General features: G+C 38.2%; 1 protein-coding gene across 1 annotated transcript in view; it reads left to right on the top strand.

Moving 5' to 3' along the window:
- The window catches only part of LOC109394181 (src kinase-associated phosphoprotein 2-like), a 72,123-nt gene extending 58,331 nt beyond the window's left edge, over positions 1-13,792 (top strand). The window contains exons 5-7 of the transcript XR_002126403.1: positions 5,568-5,679; positions 10,225-10,303; positions 13,299-13,792. The gene's annotated coding sequence lies outside the window, so the exon portion shown is untranslated. The remainder of the gene's footprint in view (positions 1-5,567; positions 5,680-10,224; positions 10,304-13,298) is intronic.
- Positions 13,793-17,911: the final 4,119 nt, after the last annotated feature.

The raw sequence follows: 17,911 nt of genomic DNA, 5'->3' as shown, positions 1-17,911 counted from the left end.
AAAGAAATTGGAAAGTGAATTCTAAGCATTGGGTTCATTTCTCAATAGAACAACCCCTGTGTGTATTCAGGATGTTGTGTTGCATTTGGAAGTCCCATGCCCTTACTAATGGAACATGGAAAACTGATTTCAGGAAGGTCAATTGTCAAATTCAAGCGCTCTAGAGGAGCTCACAATGGAAAGTAAAAAATGAAATCTTCTCTTTCTCTAAAATAATAGTATTTCAGAGCTCACAAGGACCCTACAGCTAAACCCCTTTTCTTCATGGCTGAGGCTCAGGGAGGTAGTTGCCTGTTGAAGATGTTAGTGGCAGAACTAAAACTGAACCCACGTCTTCATCCCTCCACCCACTGTTGTTTCCATTCATCCTACGCTCCTCATTGTGCTCAAGGATGTGATGTTTTTTTCACAGAGTTAATGCAACCACCCACTCCCCAAAGTTCTCAAATACTTCTAGTCTTTGGCTGAGAACTGAAACACATCAATTCCAACAAAAAAAAACACCCATGTTTATAATTCCACAATGGAAGGACTTCATGTTAATTCAAATTATATACTTCCCCAGAGAATCCTAAGTGTGAAGAAGACATCAAAATGTGTGTCATGTTTCCTATTCTCTTCACCTCCACGCTCCCTAAAGACTGTGAACTCTTCAAATAGATGGCTACAGTTTGCAGATGTCCTTCACAACAACTCGGAAAAAGGAGGCTTGTGAGCATGTGCTACTTAGTTTCCGTATTCAAAGAAGCCGCCTAAATGAACTCATGCCCAAATGACACGCTGTAATACTGTGACCAACTTAATACCATAATCAACACTATCCAATTAACAATAACAGATAGCCGTCTGTGCTGAGAATGGTCCCTTTGTTCTCCCAGGATTTACCATGATCATAATGAGGTCTTTCAGCAGGGGCATCATCAGTAATGTTCCTGTCAGAGACCTAGGGCTCCTACCTCTGCTCTCCAGCAGAGCACTCTGCCTTTCTGGAGCCCTGCCATGGAATGCACCAACTGTGCAGCCAGCTGGTGCCCCCAGCCAACAGGAACACTGGCACAGAGCTTTCTCCTGCAGGAGAAAAACAAAAGCAACCCCCTCAGCAAAAGGTGAACACAATTTTCCCTGAATTAAGCACTCATATAACTTGCATGCAAGTGAAAGGTATCAACATTCAAAGTTCAGAGTCTCTCCTCAAAAACGAGTGTTGTTAGTCCTGGAACATTCTAGAGCTCTAAACAATCCTGGGTAGTATGCAAATACGTTTGTGTGGACGTTTTTATGGGTAAAGGATTCTAAGCTTTTAGGTGGTTTTCAAGGGCTATGTGGCCCCAAAAGAACTTCTTAGTTCTAAGATGAAGAGCATTTCCCTGGGTCCACAAGGTTCCATCTCCAGTAAACACAATAGGGAGACAAAATGCAAGGCCAGCCTTTGACATTTGCACCATCTGCCTGCACATTTTATGGTCAGCCCACCTTTTGGCAAATCAAGGAGAGCTCCCCATAAGCCCAATGGTCAGTTAGTCAGTAATTGTTCATTGAGCACCTACTATGGGCCAAGAACTGGCTGTCATAGCCTCCCACCATGAAGGAGAGGCAGAAAAAAATTGTTCAAAGCATGCACTCTGCAGCCAGAAGACCCAAATTCAAACTCTAGCTCTATCACATCCTGCCTGTGACCTGGGGCAGGTTACTTTATCCCTCCCTGCTTTAGTTTCCTCATCTATAAATGGGACTATTATAGTATTTGTCACATGTGTTTATGAAAATTAAATGGTGTGTGTAAAGCACTGGAACAGTAATCAGCCCCAGTGAACTCTCAATACGATTATCAATGTCATTAAGAAGGACTGTCAGCTGGTTGTATGTGGACCTCACATCTCTGTGGACAGCTTTGGAAGGAATACATCTCATCTCCTTCACCTCACTCCCTGCAGGTGGAGAGGATGGAGGAGCGTTCCATCAGGGTTTCCATCTCAAGTGGACTTAATGAAGAAGGCCAAGGAGAGTTTCAGGCTTTCTGGGTCATATGCAGCGTAACATTGCCTATTTGGAACCCCAAAGACTGGCCAACAGTTGTGAAAACTCTGCTCGCCCAACTTCTTGATGAACTTGGAAGATTTTTCATCATCATTCCTAGAAGCCCTAAACTAAGCTGCAGTTGTTCTCAGAGTGTCCCTGTAGGGCCTAAGCAGTGCTGGGTTAACGCCAATCTTTGTTCTGCCTCATCTGTTGATTTAATGTGCACACTGTAGGGAAAACCCCTGGACTGTTCCATACTTGGGAATTACATTTAGTGAAGACAAATTAATAAAGATCAAAGAACACAGTAATTTGTTCCCATAAAAGAGGAACACTAGAAGCAATCTGTCTACTTCCTTATTTGCCTCCCCCACTCAGCCTGAGAAGATGATTTCAATAATCCGTTGCCTCCAAATCACCTCTCCAGCTTCTCCCTGGGTTTCGAACAATTTCGCTCACCCTTCAAATTGAGAAAAAACACTTTCTCAGTAGAGGTTTGGCTAACACAGCAGAACTCTGTTTTCTACTCTAGTCCACCCAACAACTGTGTAAAGCCCATTTCAAGGACATGTCCATAGCAGGACATAAAAGCTAATGAAACTATAAAGCATGTTTTTTAAAAGTAACCACTCTTACTAACAATACCTTACATCATATATATATATATATATATATACATATATATATATGTTTATTTATATACCCAAGGTATCTTCTCTCTCTCTGCTCTACTGCTTGCTGTCCATCTGTTTCATTCTTGTTTCTCTCTGCAAGGTGACTTTATTTGATGTAGAGAATGAATGTATGAATTGTGAGTCAAAATCCCAGTGACAGTCATAGCCTCTTATCAGCATCCTCACATGAAGCCTGCCTAACCTGCATATTTATGATGTCTATGGCCAGATGGGGTAGAATAGCCTTGGTAGCAATGTCTAGAGTCAACACATTAGGGCAAGCTACTCTCCATATTACCAATAACAGCAAGGGCCTACACAGCAACACTTATGGGAAAATCAAACTCAAAAATGGACCTTCCCCCTTACCAATGATGAGATAGAGGAGCCTTCCTAGTTCAAAGGCACTTGCTCCCACATAGAGGTAAATGCTGTCCCTCCACTCTTTCCAAATGCTTGAAGTTGTGTCTCTTACCTTTAACGATGGGACCCAGAATGACATCCAGGCAGTTGCTAGTCGAGTCGAGCTCTTATCATTTGCCATCAAAGAGTCTTGAGTGGTTAGGATTACCACATAATTTAGCTTCCAAATCAGCACATTTTGAGAGAAGACACTATTAATAATTATACTGAGACAACAGATATATGCAGGCAATGTCTCAGGCAAAGTGAGACATGTCATCCTATGAATAATGTACAAACTGGTGCTCTCTGCTTCCTTATCCACACAGAGGAACATGATTTTAGCTGACAGCTTCAAGTTCCCTATGAGGGAATAATTTCTCTCTTTCAATATCAATTCCAACAAATTGAAAGAGACTAATTACTCATGACCAAATAGGTGGGTTCACATTATAAGAAAATAGATGCTGGGAGAATTGCAACCCTAACTCTGTTTTTGTTCGTAGTGGAGTAGAACGAAGAAGGGTTGGATTTCCAGAAAAATGGAGTCTTTGGAAAGCCAGTGGCTGGGATTTTATCCTACTTAAATAAGTTTAATGATGTGAAGGAGACATAGACATCAAAAAATTTCCATCAAAATGACTATACAACTTAATGAGCTAGCCTGCCACAGCTCTATGGATACTTGCAGAAGACATGAGATTCCTATGCTGAGACAAAGGACTTTATTACTCACTGCTCACCACTGTTTTGTAGCTCATGGCACTGGTTCCAGCTTTGTCATCAACTAGCTTGTATTGCCTCCAAAAAAATCATTTGGCTTTTCAGATATTTAGTCTCCTCATCTTTATTTTTTGCTATGCAGACCCAGCACAAAAATAGATTTCAAAACTAATTTAGTTAAGCAACAGTTCTTGAGAAATGATTGCTTCTCCTGAGCTTATGAGATGATAGTGGAATCAATTACCCCATACTTTAAAAAGGTTTCTATGTTATACAGTAAATTACATTTTTTTGGTAATTTTGTAGTTTGAGGTTTTTAGGAAAGTATAGTAGTTTTTAATTAAAATTATAAATATAAAACAAAGGACCCCTTTTAGTGGACATTTTTCAAATAACACTGGATTCAGACTTGACCTTTTATAGAGCTCCACTACTGTGTTGATTTAGCAGCAAAGCAATGAAGTGTTATGCTGTAAATGTGAGTTTCAAACAGGAACTCTCTTGGGTGAATGCCACTGAACTACACCAAATCCCCCTCTCAGACAACTGTCCAACTTATACATATTTGTCCTTTATGCTTCATCAGTTTCTCAACCTGTAGATATAAATAAAATATTTTGCTCAGTGAATCTGTTCAATTGTAATCACTGTAATTATTACTTTATTCTTAAAAGATCCATGCTGTATTTTTCTATGCCGGAAGACAAACTAAAATTTGGTTTTGGGGGTTTTACTCTGTTTCACTCTATTTTACCCTTGCAGCAAAATAAGGTAAAATGATCCAATAGTTTTGCTCTACATTCATATGGACTTTCTGTTCTACCTTCTCTTGCCTTCCTCTGGAGTGTTAATTTCATGTGAAATCTGACACTAATTGGAACAATAGACTTATATATACCCTTGTTTTCTCAGCATTATTATATTTACTGTGAATTAGTTAATTATAGATTTCCACGAAAATATACTGATGATGATATTTTCAAGTTTTCTTTTCCTTTCTTCTCATGTGAGCATCTTCCTGATCTTTTGAGAGGATTATGTGTGTGTGTGTGTGTGGGGGGGTGTATGTGTATACCATCTTTTCCATCTTTTTAAAAACATCTTTATTAGGAATTCCTAACCCTGAAGTATACAGACATTTATTTATTCCCTGACAGGGTTTTAATTGAACAAAATGTTCCTTGAAATGCCACAATAATGGAGTTTCCCTTCCACTAGAGTCCTGAAAAGAGAAGTATCATTAAAATTGTAGGTTCCTCTTTTCTCCTATAGTATCAGTTTTTCTGTTCATAACCATGGTGTTTTAACTTCAGTAATTACTAATACCTGGTTTCAAATGCAGTAGCAGCTTAGAAGCATGTACATATCAGTTCAGCTAAAGAGGTTAACAGGTGCTAATCAGTGTATTCATTTCTAGAAAGGTAAAATTTTCAAATTTTTACTGAGAATGAACAAACATACTATGTCACACAAAAGCACTGTGCTATCACATCCTGCTGCAGAGTTGAAATGCTTAAGAAATCAAGTAAAATAAATGTGGCCACCTGACAAACCTACATGATTTTTTTTTCCTCCTGAACATTGATAAAAGCAGCAATAGGCCTTCATCCAACTGATATTCAATTTGCCAGGCAAAAATTACAACCATTGCATCCACATATTTAGTCAAAAGATAAAATTAGTTTTTAAAATGTATCTAAACTTTTAGCTTCTGTGATCATTCATTCATTCATTCTTGATATGTGGCAGGTCCCTGGAAAACAACTGCCAGGTACACAAAGCTGCTGTCCTCGCTGTGGAGCTGACCTCCTAGTTGAGGAGTCTAGCAGTAAACCAGCGATATGAGAAATTGATGAATTAGGTAAGTACCAAAGGTGATGGGCACAAGGAAGAAAATAACCAGCTTAGTCTGAGACAGAATAAAAATGATTATGTTAGGATGGGCAAAAAAGGTGTCTCTATTAAACTGAGACCCCCAAAGATGAGAAGAAGCCCCTTTGGGAATAGCTAGATTTCTGTCAGAGCAAGGAAAACAGGTGAACAATCAGAAAAGAGGTTGCAGATGCAAAAGAGTGTGCTTGTCATGGAGCAGGAACTCTGAGGGCACAAGGGGCCAAGGGAGATTGAGGCAGATTAGCAAACATTACTGAGCCCCTCAGAGAGACTAGGTAATAATGAATACCTGGAGGGCTGGGACTTCATACCATCACTGAGGTGAACTGCAAAGGGAAAGGAATTATGATTGAAATAATTATAATAAATTCTTGGTTAAAAGTAAGCACTGTTGTAGCATTGAGGTCTCAAATATTTTGCTGGGCAGGGTGACATCCTATACCAACGGACTAGCTATTAAAGTAACCCTGCTGAAATTCATGATTACATAAGTTCATTATTATGTTCAGTGAGAGTAGAGCTGGGTTCTGATTCCCTACCGCTCCTGGAATTTTACCCCTGATAAATACACTGTCATGGAATAGTTTTAGGATAACGAAGTGTTGTGTGCTAAATAATTTTTCTTTATGTTGCAACTACGGGGGGGGTGCTAAAAAATGTATACAAGTGGACAATTTGGTCAACGTTGCTCAAACAATAGTTCACTGTAATCAGAAGTGCCTGGATACTGATGGCAACCACTGTGAGCACCTCTTGTAATTGCAGAAGTCAAACATGACTTGTATTCATCTTTTGTTATCAGTATATATTATGAAAATTTTAATAGTTTTTCCTTTCTTAAAATGTGTATACATTCTTTTTGGTAACCTCTATATTTGGCTGAGTTGGCTATTTGCAATGCTAATAGATCTTTTAATAGGTTCAATATCTTCATGATTGAGTTAGCTTTGTTCTCTTCCAATGCCTTAAGCTGCACTCTCAAAGCTGTCAGTTTACAAGAAAAACCATCTTTTTTGTGGTTTTTAAAAAGTATCTGCCACTGTAAAAATAATTCAAAGCACAAGTCCTAAAATCATAGGTCAATTCAGTACACTCTTTTGTCATATGATAAAATACTTTCTTTGTACTGAAGCACAACTATAAACAGGTAAGTGACTTGCTGAGATCATAAAGAAAAACTATGAAAAAAAAAAAAGAAGACAGAGAGATAGGAAGAGAAGTGAAAAGCCAGCCCTGACAGTAAAGAGTAAGGAGGCTCCAATTATCCAAAAGGTAAACCCTACCAAATGGATCACTAACATGATCCAGAAAGAACTGCCTGGCAATTTACAGGTGAATGTGTTGGAATAGGAGGAGAAAAGCTCAAGGTAACAAATCCATTGGAAGTTTCCATCCACCTTAATAAAAAGAGCGGGATTTTTAAAACAATTAAATTTATTGGGGTGACAATGATTAGTAAAATTACATAGGTTTCGAGTGGACATTTCTATAATACATCATCTATATATCACATCGTGTGCTCACCACCCAGAGTCAGTTCTCTTTTCATCACAATATATTTGACCCCCTTTACCCTCTTTTTAATCCTCATTTTTAAGATAAAGAAACTGAAGTCTGTTGGAAGTTGAAAAATCTAGTTGTCTGGAGGTTACCTGAGAGTAATGGAATTAGAAACAACAGCTCTTATATAACATAGTAGTAGTAGTTTGAGAGGCAGAAATTTACTTAGAAAACCCAATGGCATAGCAAGAAACTCCAGTAAAATGTAAAAAGGTAGAAAGAAGAGAAAAGGTGGTGACCTCCAGAGAAATGCATTAGGTTCCCTTTTATTCTCTCCTAAAGAACTGAAGTCAGTTCTTTGACATAAACCCATAGACTGAACTTTGGCAAACTGTGAGCTCGGCCATAAGATCATGAGTTCCTAAAGTGTCTAGAGGAAAAGATGAATCCCCAAAGGCATGATGACTTTGGTCACCTGAAGCAGGAGTTATGCTATGGGAATGGCTGTGTGACTTCATATAACACGGTATCCAAACGTTAATTTTCCCCCAAATCCAAAGGCTACTGACCGTTGCATTAAGAGCTTTCCATAATGACACCAAGAAGTGAGAGTGAGAAAACACTGAATTTTGGGTAGAATTGATTCAACTGGCTCCAATGACAAGCTTGTTGTACTTGCATGGGACATGACTGACAGGAGACATTATAAGTTCAGGCAGCACAGCTAGAAAATGTGATAAGGAGTAAATGTCTAGTTCTAGAAAACATTGACCTTTGGCTCAAAGGAGGAGCAAAAGATCACAAATTACTGCTTTGGCTAGGAAGAAATGTCAAATTTCAGCCCACTGCATCAAGGATCTAAAAGTTCATCATTTCACTACTACAAGAGTAATGGGAAAAAAGTACTTTCTTTGTTATAGTTTCCATGTCAAAATCCAGTCCAACTAAGGATGTCCATGAAAGAAGTAAGGTCCTCAGGTGGTTGGTGCTAAGGAGTCTAGGCTACACCATATCAGTCACAGAGTTATCCTTAGCTAGGACATTTCAGCCATACCTGGTTAAAGAGGTTGAAAATACTTAGGGCAGAGCAGAAAGCATGGTGGTGCCAACCAGCTTCCTGCTATGTGTCGACATCACTGAAAGAAATTATGTTAACAGACTCATTCCCCTTCCATGGACCTCTGAGCTGTAGTGATACAAAACAATGGGTACCTAAAGATATAAGACCATCACATTCTAAACCAAAGTAAGCAGCTTTCTAATTACAGCAGCACAGTCCAATAGGTAGCTTCTAGCCACATGTGGCTATTGGCCACTTGAAATGTGGCTACTGATGTGTTGTGAGTGTAAAATATACACTAGATTTAGGAGACTTAGTACCAAAAAATGTAAACTATTTCACTGATAATTCCTTATATTTGCTACATGTTAAAATAATAATGTATTGAAGACATTAGGCACACAGCCACGTAAACCAAGCCCAGCAGTGGGCTTCCTGCTGTGGCACAGTGAGGGTTAGCTTGCTCTCCATCTATTAATATTCCAATGCCCTTCTTGTATTCCTTCCTGAGCCCTGACACGCAGTTCCTCTGGAACAGTGAGAAAATTAATTTCTGTTATTTCAAGCCACCAAGTTTTTGGTAATTTGTTATAGCAGTCATAGGAAATTAACCCAATATCTAGCCCAAATGGAAACCTTCCTCACCCAGCTCAAACCCTGATACCCCATACTAGGCCAGCACCCTCCTCATCCTGTTGGACTCCCACATCCTTTGGGGGAAAGCACCCCTGGAGAATGACCTTTCCATCCTGCTCAGACTCAGAGACCTCATGCCAGGCCACACTCTGTACAGATGCGCTCCTCACCCCTCCCAGGTTCCCACTCCACGTGCCCCACACCAGCCTACCTTTCTGTGCAGATGTGATCTATTTCATGGCACTGCTCTGCAGCTTTCTTTGCCTCACTTCCCTTTTCCCTTACCTTCACCTACCTGGGCTTATACTGCCCAAATAAAGTATGAAAACATTAATCTTTGAGTTAATGTGTTTTTAGAGGATCCAGGCTAAAACAGAATATTATTAATACAGATACATATATATATTAATGCACTCAAAGAAGTGGCTGCCTCGAGGAGTGGGCCTACAGTATACAGAAAGTTAGACATAAGATTATTAATTTCCTTTATAAGTCTTCTGATAGTACTGATTTTAAAAACTATTACCGTGTATTACTTTTGTAAAATAAAAATTTATTTAAAAGAAAATAGACAATGACTACCATTACATGCATTTAAAATTGCTCACATTACCTTCATAAGTTTTTCCGTAGGTCAGAGAAACAGCGAACACTAACAATTATTTTAGTAGTATTATAATAATGTTGTGACTTAAACCTCTGCATTCATACACATTTTATAGATTTTTCTAAAAAAAAAAAAAACAACCTTTTATGGAAAGTGAAGGAAGATGTCACCTGAAGATCAATACCTCCTTGTATCCTGCTTAAAGTGCTATGTTCTTGAAATGGCAGCAAGTGCTTTATGGCAGCATAGCAATAAGTCAATCTATAGACTCATCTTAATGAATTATAGAGCAAAGAGAAGCAGCTAAAAAAAGAAACCATTTTATTTCTACATTGACTGCCTTTTGAAAAATGGAACTGAGGGTTGAATTAATGATTTAATTAAACCACTTAATGTTTTATTAAAGTCAGTATGGTCTAGAGTTCCTGTGCAACCATCAGCTTATCAATAAAATCTCATATTTGATTTTGCCAAAGAATTCATATTTATTATTTGATGTGCCTGTATTATAACAGAGCCTCTAATTGTTTTCAGGAAATCATATGTACCCTTCTATTCCAAAACCTTTCCATTAGGGGATCACAAAATTCAACTGAAAAAAAAAAATCAGGTCAGGCTCTGCAGGCATGATTTATTCAGCTCCGTTACTACTGGCCACAAGGAGCTCTAGTTCTGCTCTATTCAGCAGAATGTCTGCTCGACTTTTACAGCAAAGGAGGGACTCAAGGTCGCCAGTGCAAACCCCACGGAAGGTGGATGTATTCAGCAGGAAGCACTGAGGCACCGAAGGTAATTTTCTCAATAGAACCTGTTAGTTCCTCCCCTTTCTTTCAGAGAATGTCTTTTCTCATCCAAACTTGCCCATTTCTCTATCCAACATAAATTACTGTAAGTAAATGGCCAGTTAAGGGAAGAGGAAAGTGGATAAGGAGAGGCCTCCGAGATAATTCACAAATGTGAGCCTGTCTACTTTCATTTGAAGCACTGAGATTAGATGGGAACAGCTCTGGCAGAGAGAGGAAAAGCATAGAAACGCAAATCCAAAGAAGAAAAAGTGATCCAACACATATGCATTCCCATCCCCTTATGGGACTATATATATATATATATATATATATATATATATATACCTTCACTTATAAGACCTCAGACTGTTAGACCAATAAGCAGAGGCCATGTCTTCGCGCCCACACAAACTCTATTAATATTTTTGCTTTGGTCTATAGCTTGCTAGAGGGGAACTGTTCAGACAAAAGCTGACTTTTAACCAGAATGGAGTATCTGTCCCTGTAATGCTGACATCTATGTTCTCAGATCAAAGCCTCTGTGGGAGGGTCATGTTCCCACACTCTCTTCTCTAGACCCTCATTTAACAGAAAATACAGACACACAGACAGAAGAATGTTTCGATCACATTTCTGACACAGATGCTTCAGGTCGACCTGATGTTACACTCATTTTCTCTACACTTTAGCCTAATTGATTTTTATGACACTTATTTGGCACAAATTAAAATTTTCTAATTCACAGGTTTCACATTACTTTTTTTAAAAGATATTGACCAAGTGGCTTGACTGACTTTTTACATAATTGACTTGCTCTGATATATACCGGTGGTGCCAAAAAAAAAAAAACATTTTAAGAGATGTTATCTGTGTATTACTTTTTAAGTTGAATTGAATTACAGTAGCAATGCATAGTATGACGTTAGCTCAAAAGATGGTGTCAATCAAATGAATGCTAGCGTCATTCATTGTATTACAATTTTAACACAGCTTTTTCCTTTCTTAAAATATGTACACATTTCTTGGCACCCTCTGTAAATACTTTTGACTGTCTCACATTATTCTCTTTGCTTATACTCTCCTACCCCATTTGTCCCTGAGATGTTTTTTCTCACCTTCAAACCTCAACCTCAAGTGTTTCCATGTCCTTATTCTTGCCCTGATTTATATATGTATGTATNTATATATATATATATATATATATATATATGTTCTTTTTTCCCTAAGCCACAGAAAAAAATTATACCTACATTCTTACCATCCATCTCCTGAATTAATAACTTCTAATATTGAGTTAGTTGCTCCAATAGTTTTTTCTGTGTGGATAATTTTAAATAAAACTGCACAAGCAATTTATGCTTGCATTGTCTTAAGAAAGGGAGGAAGTGGGGAGGGAGGAAGGGAGGGAAAAAAAGCGAAGGACTAAAATTCTCTTTGACAACCTCATTTCTCCTCTCTCCTCTTTATTCTCTGCCCCACAGGCAACTCCCCCACACTAGGCAACTAGTAGCACAATATACATAATTTTTTCAAATTTTTCATACTTACATACGTATCCAGAAATAACACACTATACATATCCTTCTGCCACTTGCTTTTTTACTCAACATTAAGTTTCGGAGCTCTATTCCTGATGATTTATACAAATCTAGGACGCTGTCATTCATATCTTCATCAAAAGTTCCCTCACTGCTTGCTAAGAAAGTAGCACTCTTTGCTAAGTACATTCGTAGGGACACGCTCACCCCCTCTATGCACATGAATACCCTCATAAATATATTCACCATCACCGAAAAATGGAGGTTACTTTGGCAAATTCATAGAAGGACAACTTTATAATAAAGTCCTGATTTAAAACAATAATAAAAAGCTTTCCTTTGGAAAGTTTAAATAATTTTATACTTGAAAAAAAGCATTTCTCCAGTTGGCTAAATTCAGGCACTACAAAAGTTCAATCTAAGAATACTCCTTGGCTTTGAATCCGATGTTGCCTTTTCTTGTGGTTGGAAATCACATTCATTTCTTTCCCAAAAGCTCTTGCCAATGTACACGTTCTTCTAAAAGAGTTTAATAAATGTCAATAGGCAAGCCAGCTCCCTTAATATTTCCTTCACTCGGATGATCTATTTTGGTTGAAGTTTTGCATATAGAGATGCACTCACTCTTCTTGACACATTTCCAGAAAATATGCAAATAAGGCTCATATTCTTCTAAAGCCTTTTGCTCCACTGATGTTCATTATGTAACATTCCTTGTCCCCACTGCTTTGAAACCTCACTATTCTTTATTTTGATGCTCTCGGAAAAGGGAAAATGTTTTTAAGCACTTCTCTCGTCTTACTAGTGATTGCTTTAGGAACTGCTTTCAGATAGGATCTACCAAGTTGTCCATTTACTTTGCTTCTTTAAGCTCTCCTTTGAGACCCCTTAACCTTTAGAATCTTGATGAAAGCGCCCAGGAAAGGCACACACACGCAGAGTGACTACGACAGAAGGATGGTGTATCTCTTGATACCAACCTGGACCCCAGGTGCAGGTTCAGTCCCTGGATGATACCCACCCTTTACCAAACAACACTTCCCCTTCTGCTGCTGTTTCTGGAACTTCTGACCTGACCTAGCCTGCTATGCCCCTTCTCCTTTCCTCCCGCTTTCCCAAACTCTTGCAGTCTCAGTCACAAAACAAGCTATCTCTGCCCATAAATGCAGGCAAGGTTGTTTGGTGGTATCACTTTAGGAACCATAAAACCTATCCTGTACACCCTAATAGAAAGTAATGCTGCTTCCAGCTATTGGTGGGATAAAAAATGCCATTTGCTGATGAAAAAAGAAGCACAGTGAATGAAAACAGAGTCACTACACCAAATATTGAAAAGTACACTATTTCTGTATATTTTGACACACTGGTTTATCCATTTCCCTCAAAATATTTCCTGCCCTTTTCCTATCAGTTTTCCAGTTCTCCATTTCAAAATACTTCTCTCTATCCTTTCTACAACAGGAACTTGAGTGACCTGTAGATTAAGGCCTACAGGTGTTAAAAGAAGAATTGCCGTTCAAGCAAACTGCCAAAAACCAACTCACTCTAGATACTCTGGAAAATTCAGTACTGAAAACAAAGAAAGATGACCTTTCTGTTTTGGATATCACTAGCTGTATGTATTTTTTCCAGTTCTGCCAGGAATTCATTGGCAAAAGCAAGTTGACAACTGAGGTAATACCTGGAAAGACTCACCTTAAACCCTTCCATGACTCATCTTTTTTTCTACCATCTGTAAATAAGAATAAAAATATACCACTTCTTAATTATTTCTATGTATGTTATTCACTGGCAAAATTGATATTTAAGCTGATTTCCCTTCAACATGCTTCTGAAGGGAAATCACCAGTCACCAACTGACTTGTACTGAGACAATACAAATGTATTTTATTAATAATATCAACCTAACTATTACAAAACATGCTGTGGAAAATACATATGTTGCCTAGAATTATAAGTTGTATTCTTAAGTCAAAGGTACGTAATTTAGGACTTAGAAATTTATTTTGGATGATCTGCACTCATGTTACTGTCTATGTGATAATTAGATAATTATTTGATAAGTAGCTATAATATCTGATAAAAGGTAATGGGTAACTTATTGCTCGTCCCGCCGAGTTTCTAGACTAACTGTTTTTAGTGTCAAAAATAAAAACCGATGTATGTAAGTAGAGTCCTGTTCCATGTAATCCTACCTCTGTGTGAGAAAAGTTGTGGTAAATGTTTGATGGTCTAGATTATGCAGCTTCACACTTAGGGTGAGACTACAGAACCCAACTTGTTCAACGCCACACTCGCTACCTTTCAAGCACAGTATCTCACCTCACATAGCCCACCATGCTCTCTCACCACATCCCTCCTCATAAATCTGCCAGCGAATCTGGTCAGGTATCCCTAAACCCTTTAACTGAAGTCTACATCTTTCTGATTCCTGTTGTCATTGCCCTCATCCAGACCCTTATGGTTTCATGTTCTATTGGGTCATCTTCCTCCCTCACTGTTTCCCTAGCCGTATCCATTCCCTACCTGGCTCCCGAGAGGTCTCCCTAAAATGCCACTTTTATCTTGTCAGGACCTTCGCCTGACACCACTGCTCCTAGCAGTGGTAGGCAGCATAATGTTTCCCAAAGTTGTTCGTGCCAGATATCTGTGATATGTCATGTTATATAACATAAGAGATTTTGCATATACGTAAATGTGTAATTAAGGGTGCAGATCTTAAAATGGGGATATTATCCTGGTAGGCGCTGTCTAATCACATGAGCTCTTAAAAACCGAGAGCGTCCTCAGTCTGGAAACAGAAGAAATATAACAGAAGGGAAAGTCAGAGAAGATTCAAAGTATGAGAAGGACTCAACCCACTATGACTGATTCAAAGATGACAAAGAATGCAGCTGCCCTGAAGAAGCTAAGAGAAGGTTATCAGCTGACACCCAGCAAGAAAACAGACTTCAGCCCTATGACCACAGGAACCTGAATTCCACCATAACTTGAATGAGCTTGGAGACAGAGATCCCCCAAAGGCCTCCAGCTCAGAGCCCAACCCAGTGTTGATTTTGGAGCAAAGCAACCAGACTTCTAACCTACAGGCCCATAAGATAATCAATCTTTGCTATTTTAAGCCACTAAGCGTGTGGCCACTTGTTATGACAGCAATACAAAACTGCACCAGTTAATCAATCCAAATGTTCCCCTTATTCTTCAAGACACATCCAATTCGAGGCCTACTCAACTAATCCCAAATAATTTTCCTTTGCTAACCAATGCTAGCTTTTGGTTTCTGTCAGACTGGGCTCAACTTTGTACACAGAGCTTCCATTTTTTGAAGAAGGAAAATAAAACCAGTAGAGAAATAGCTAAACATTATAAATTCTGGGAGTGTGTGGCAGATGCAAAGTTGTGCTATCCAGAACCCCTTCAAGAAAGAATGTTCTATCCAGCTGTGAGTAAGCATAGTCAGTAAGCTGCTCCAGCTGTCAACACTTTCAGGACACGCTGGAGCTGCAGAGAGCCACCTATCCCAAGGCCATACTCTTTCCAAGGAAGTTTGCATTTGGTGACTGGGCGGGGAAGTGGGGATAGAGAGGGCAGCCATTTTGGCTCAACAGAGGCTACTCTAACAAGCAATATTAGCCCCAGAGCTTCCAGTAGGGTTGGCCAAGGCTTTATCAGGCCCACGTTGCAGTTTGACTTCTTCCTGTGCCCAATACTGCTCCCTACTTTCGTTCACAGATTAATTCCTAATAAACAACTTGGTCCCAAAACTCTACCTCAGCATCTACTTCTGGAGAATTCATACTGTGACAGAGTGGTAAGTACTAATAAGAAAATAAAACAAGTTAAAGAGATAGTGTCTGGGTAGCAACCCAGAGGAATGAGATAGCATAAATATTGTCATGCTACAAAAACTCAGAAAAGTCATAAAAAGAACTGTTTTCAAAATTATGGCTAAGGTCATATGAAAGTTAGGGAGATCCCAAAATGCAAGAAACACAAGTGAAACTGAAAATCAAAATAGTAAGAGTATAAGATGACATGGTATGGGGTATGAGAAGTAGTTGGGTGTGGAAATAGGACTTGATGGCTAGGGGATTTGATTTCATTTCACACACAGGGGTAGGACAATAGAACTTAGGCCCATGTGAAACAGAAATTGGAGCTGAGACCCTGCATAAACCTGGGAGCCTAACAGATCTGCATCCTCAGTAGAGGAAAGACTGGAAAAACTCAACCCATATGCCAATTAAAACTACAACAAAATTTATTCTACCATGAGTAAGAAAAAGAAATATCCCATAGGAAGCCAAATACCCAAGATTGTACCACACAAGCATTTGGGGTTCCACTTGAAATGTAAGTATAAGAATTTCGTATACTTAGCAATATAAGAATTTCCAAGCTGAGAATTAAAGTTCAGTATGTCATGAGCCAAAACATCTTTCGGGAAATGGGTAGCAGCAAAGCAGAGTACCCTGGATTCCCTCAGAAAAGAACAACACCTGCCGAAGATGAGCTCACAAGTTAGGACACATGTTAGAAAGTATCCAGGATGAGTGCAAGGCAAAACAATAAATTATAAAATAAACATAATGCAAGAGATTTTTTTGAAAGGTATAGAAACTACAAGAAAAGACTAAGACACATAAAAAAAAGGAAACCTGACAGATTTGGGGGTGAAAATACCACTAGAACCCCTAAAATAAAAATTTTAATCATTGACTATAAAATGCAATAGCAAATCAAACAGAACTGAAGAGAGAATTAGCAACATAGAAAATGGATCTGGGAACATTGCCCAACATTCCCATGAGGTGTGCCATTCAGATTTCCCTTCAAGATATTCTGTCGAGACCTGAGAGACAGCAGTTGATCAATAGTCCCAGCTACTGAACTTCTGCATTCACGTCTTTGACTCTGAGGCCTAGTCTCAGGGGCCCTAGAGCCCAGTCAGTCCTGCTCAACATTGAATTCTTCTATTGGGTAACTTGTTCTCACTGAGGTCTAAGGTTCTTACAACTGAATCCTTCTTTTCTTTTCTCCTATCACAGTTGTCAGCTTTGCATGGTGGTCTGAAGGCTCTCCCTGTCTAATCCTGCTCCTTTTAATTTTCCACAATTAATCTCTTGTATATCTCATCCTGCCTTGGTTTCTGCTTCTTCCAGAAGCCAAACTTACACAAAATATAACTAAAATAACCAAGCAACATCAGCATTGAATATAAGAGGAAGTAATCAACATAAGTATGTATAATAGTCCTTTTATTATATAAAGGCAAAGAGTATGTCAGAGAGTTTGATTAGATTTCTATCTTGTTAAGAACACATGTTTAAAATGTAGGGACAAACTTGTAAAGATTACAAACAGAGTCCATTGTTGCAAACCAAGAGAGGAGTAAAGAAAACTTTATTAATCTAATAAAAGTATATAAAAAGAAAAAGATAAAGAGGAAAAAAGTGAGATAACTAAAAAGTATAATTTATGATGACAGAACAATCCAAGGACAGTAATTACAATAAAATTGTCATTTAAGTTGAAACAATTATGAGTTTATTAAAAATCAAGTTATATAAGATAACAATAGAAACATTAACCTTAAAGTTTCCCAAAAATAGAAAATGAAGTTATATAGAAATAGATTCTAAGAAAATACTTCCTAAAAGTGGGGCTGCATTCTTAACATCAGGAAAAAAAAGAGTTTTAAGGGTTTTTCTAAAGCATCACAGGGAAAAGGAGGAGCATTCTATAATTATAAAAATAATTTACTGGAAGTATAATCATGAACCTGTAAGTACCTCATAACATAGCTTGAAATACATAAACAAAAATATGAGGAAAAGGGTTTCCAGGAGAAATGGAAATATACACAATCCTAATGAGAGCATTTGATATACCTCTCTCAGGAACTTAAAAATCAAAGGAATTGAGGATATAAAAGATTTGACTATAACAATTAACAAGTTATATATATATTATATATATACACACACACATATATATATATGTGTGTGTGTGTGTGTATATATATATATATATATATATATATATATATATATCCAGTACTAACTAACTATTCA

This window comes from Hipposideros armiger, unplaced genomic scaffold, assembly GCF_001890085.2.
Source record: "Hipposideros armiger isolate ML-2016 unplaced genomic scaffold, ASM189008v1 scaffold_414, whole genome shotgun sequence".
NCBI lineage: Eukaryota > Metazoa > Chordata > Mammalia > Chiroptera > Hipposideridae > Hipposideros > Hipposideros armiger.
The sequence above is the reverse complement of the archived record's forward strand: the minus strand, read 5'-3'. Positions and strand labels throughout refer to the sequence as shown.